The following is a 4574-nucleotide window of genomic DNA, read 5'->3' on the forward strand; positions in this document are numbered from 1 at the left end:
GAGCATGCCCCGGTGCCGTTGCCGCTGCCGCCGCGCGTGTCCCGGCGCCGTTGCCGCCGCCGCCGCATTCCATTCCCGTCGCCCAGATGGCCGCCCACTCGTGATCTACGTCGCTGCCTCCCTCTGCGCACTACGCCTGCTACGACCAGCCATCGTCCTCACATCGTCGACACCTGCCTCCGCCGGCCAGCAACGTCACGCCGTCATCACGTTCGTCATCGGAGAAAATGGATCCGGCTGAAATACTCGCCGCCGTGCAAGAGGTTGGTTTGAGACATTGTTGTGCTTGATGAAATAATTGTTTTAGGGATGATGTTACATGGTGTTTGATTGATCTTAGAATTTTTTTAAACATGTATAGTTAGAGGTGGAGGGCGATTATGATGGCGATGATTACGGCGAGCACAACGAAACCTCGTCACTGAATATGGATGAACCTGCTGAGGAGAACTACATGAGTTTGGATGAATCTTATAGTGGCAATGTAAGTGTGATCAATGTTGATAAAAAAATAAATATGATAAACCGCACGGACAATTACATATTTTTTTAAATCATGCAGCGACATGGCGATGATGATGATGATATGGATATAGATGATTCATTTGCTGAAAGTGCACTCCGGATATGTTTTTTAAAAAATCAGAGAAGAAATGACATAATACCATATGAGCGCTTACATGTATTTTTGTGCAATGTCCGCAGATGGACGAGGACGGGGACTTTGTGAGGAATACTGTGGACGATGAAAGTAACAAATCGCACGTTGATGCATCTCATGATGACAGCTCCAGCAAAGTAAGTTTTGAAACTTACATACATTACATATTAAAATAATAATTTATTGACATAAATGGTTTAATGCATTAATTTACAGGGAGAAGTAGATGGTACAAGCGGGAAGGATGAGCATGTTGGTGATGATCTGTTTAATTTTTACATCGGATTTGATGAATATCAACAAGAATCATTGGACATGCATTGGAAGGTCATGAGGAAGACGTTCAAGTCACTAGGCGAGGCTTACAATTTCTATAACTAGTATGCTTACGAGCGTGGTTTTAGCGTAAGAAAGGACTCACCAAAATATTCGAAAGGTCTTGAGGGAACTAAGCGCTTGAGAAAGTATCTGTGTGCGAGATCTGGGAAACGACAGGCAAAACTTTGTACAATGGAAGGCAGGACTCGCAGGCTAAGAGGGGAGACTCGTTGCTTCTGTGATGCGCATATAACTTTGTAACTTGATAAAGAGCGTGATGTTTGGTACGTCAGCAATTTCAATGATGATCACAATCATGTTCTAGCTAGATCGGATGAAGTCACGTTTCTTCGGTCTTATAATCAGATAAAAGAATATCAGAAAGCTGAGATCTTAACTATGGAAGGTGCTGGAATCAGGAAACATATGATTTATGATAATCTCGTCAGTAGGTAGGGGTCATATGCAAAGGCTGGTTTTGGGAGGAAGATGCTTTATAACATGTGTTATAGAGAAAAAATGAAGTTGCTTGCACAAGGTGATGCAGACACTGCCATTGAGATCATGATGACCAGAAAAGAGAGAGATCCAGATTTGTTCTTTGAGCACACCGTCGATGATGAAGGAAGGCTGAAAAACATATTCTCGTGTGATTCTCAATCACGTCGACACTATGTTGACTACGGTGATGTGACAGTCTTCGACAACACATACATGATGAATAGGTATGGCATGCCATTTATACCTTTTGTCGGTCTGAACAACCACCGTTGCACCACGGTATTCGGTTGTGCTCTTGTGTCTGACGAGGCGGAAGATACATATGTCTGGCTGCTTCAGACGTTTTTGAGGCCTCACTGTCAGAAGAGGCCCAGGTCAGTAATTACTGATGGAGATGCCGCTATGATTAAGGCCATCAGAAAGGTACTTTCGGAGGTTTGGCATCGTCTTTGCTCGTGGCATATTGAGAAGAACATGCAGAAACACCTTCATCATAAGTCTCTAAAGGAGTTCAGGTCTCTACTTTATTATGCCACTTCAAAAAAAGTATTTGAGGAGAGATGGGCAGCGTTTACCGCCAAATGGCAGTCGGAGTAAACAAAGACATGGTTACGTAGGTTGTACAAGAAGAAAAGGCTTTGGGCTGCATCATATCTGTCTGGTAGGTTTTTCTTAGGTAAGCGAAGTAACCAGCGAAGTGAGAGTCTGAATTCATGCCTTCACTTGCATCTAGACTCCAGTATGACTATTCGTGATATGATTGTGCACTATGAGAACTGCATAGTTCGTCTCCGTGAGAACGAGGCGCATGACGATTACACAAACTCACAGACAGTCCCAGTACCAGTATTAGACGAGTGTAAAGATATTGAGAAATCAGCTGCCCGTGAGTTCACTGCGGCAAACTTTTATATCTTACAGGAAGATATGAAGAAGGCACGGGAGCTTGAGGTCCTTCAGAGACTCAGAGGAGCAGACACTCACAGATTCATACTGACATGGAAGGAAAATGGGGATATCAGATTCACCGTGGACTACACCCCAGGTAACTCTGAAGAAACCGTGAAGTGCAGTTGCAGAAGCATGTATCGCAAAGGACTTCCTTGCAAACATATTCTTCACATTCTGATTCAGCTACGCTTACGTGAGATACCTAAGTGTTTAGTACTGTGGAGGTTGAGCCAAGTTGCAAGGGGTGGACTTCCCGTGAAGCGCACTAGCGATCTGTTTGCGTGGGGATGGGCGGGTGCAGGGGACAGAGCTAGGTACAGCGAGTTGACTATCTTATCTGCCGAAGCAACTCATAAAGCATGCCATAAACCATTTTTATTCGACAAGTTGAAGGCGGCTCTGAGGAACATAATAGATAATGATTACACTGAGGAGGATGAGCCTGGTGTGGAGGTAAAGTTTGTGAACGACGATGCATTTGAGCCTAATCAAGATCATGGTCTTGTCCGTGATACCCCAAAAGTTAACACCAAAGGCGCACCAAAACAGAATGTTAAAGGCCGCGGTAAGGATGGTCCTGATGTCACTAAAAATGGGCGACCTAAAGCTTTTGATGAGAAAAGCAGACGTCAATGTGGACAGTGCGGTCTTACGGTTCATTATAAGTCCACGTGCCCTCAAAATCCTAAGTATGATTTTCGTATGTTATTGTAAATCCTATTGTTCAAACCAAATTTATTTGTTTATTGTGAATTAACACATATCTTACTGTTTTGATATGTAGGAACTTTGCTTGAATTCTAGAGTATGGAAGATTGCTTCACCCTTTGATTGAAGACATTTTCTTGATGGATTGCTATGGAAGATTGCTTCACCCTTTGATTGAAGACAATTTTTTGATGGATTGCTTCTATCTATGTGATCTTTTATAATTCTTAAATTATGTTATATGAGACTTATTTTACTTTGTTGATGTCAGACTATTTGCTACAATACCAACATAACTATTTGTTTGATGACAGACTATGTAATGCAAGAAGTATTTTTACTATGTTTATTTTGATGTGCTCATGATGCACTGTAGTGCCGTCGCTGTTTACTGTTGATTTTTCTGCACTGTACGGTCGCCGTTGCTTACAACCCCGTCATTTTTTTTAAAAAAAAAGCCCGACAAGTGCGCCGGCGGCACTGTCCCATAGGGCAGCGTCGAACGGCAGCACTGTCCCACAGGGTAGCGTCGGACGGTGGCAGCAGAGCGAGTTAATCAGAGGAGTTCGACTGCCTATGTGTCGCCGGGTATATAAGCCGGTTGTCGCGCCCTCCGTCGGGCGAGGTGAGACTAAACATTTCTCGTCGCCCCCGCGTGGTACTTGCGCTATCGTCGCGCCGCGTGGTACTTGGGCCGTCGTCGCTCCGCGAGCTGTGCAGTGTTATTGGGCCGGCCCACGCGGTCACGCGCGTCGCTGCAGGCACGGCGGCTGCGATAGGAAAGGTTTAGTCCCACCTCGCCCGACGGAGCGCGCGATGACCTGCTTATATACCCGGCGGCGCATATGCAGTCGAATGCCTTTGATTAAATCGCTAGGCTACCCGTCGTTCGACGCTGCCCTGTTGGACAGTGTCGTCGGTCCAGTCTGACATCAGACTGGTCGGCGCACTCGTCGGGCTATTGTTTTAAAAATAAAAACTAAGAACGTCAGTGTTATAAGCGATGGCGACAGTGCTTTAAAAAGAAAAACTAAGAACGTCGGTGTTACAAGCGACGGCGGCAGTGCAGAAAAACAACAGTAAACAACGACGGCACTATAGTGAATAATGAATACATGGGCATTTTTTTAACATTTACCAGTACAGGATATATCCAAACAATTTGACAACGGCAGAACTATGAATATGAATAATTCAAATTTAAAGACAACGGCATGAAGACAAAATAATAATCCAAATGTCATTCTCGACTTAAATATTCAAAATAGTAGTGTCTTCTTCGTCACAAGATATCAAAGTTGAAATAAATGTAAACATTATTTGAGCCTACAAAATTTTCTACTACATAAAGTTTGCCACATTTATTTCTTCTTTGCAAGACGGGTAACTTTGTTCTTCACATTGTTGAGCGTATTTCTCTTCGAAAAAATAAGTT

At 43.8% G+C, this 4574-nt stretch overlaps 1 pseudogene; it reads left to right on the forward strand.

Annotated features, from left to right (window-relative positions):
* Positions 1–149: 149 nt before the first annotated feature.
* On the forward strand, positions 150–4222 carry LOC123176258 (putative protein FAR1-RELATED SEQUENCE 10; annotated as a pseudogene).
* The last annotated feature ends 352 nt before the right edge of the window (positions 4223–4574 follow it).

The sequence above is a fragment of the Triticum aestivum genome, unplaced genomic scaffold (genome assembly GCF_018294505.1).
Source record: "Triticum aestivum cultivar Chinese Spring unplaced genomic scaffold, IWGSC CS RefSeq v2.1 scaffold47678, whole genome shotgun sequence".
NCBI classification, from domain to species: Eukaryota; Viridiplantae; Streptophyta; class Magnoliopsida; order Poales; family Poaceae; genus Triticum; species Triticum aestivum.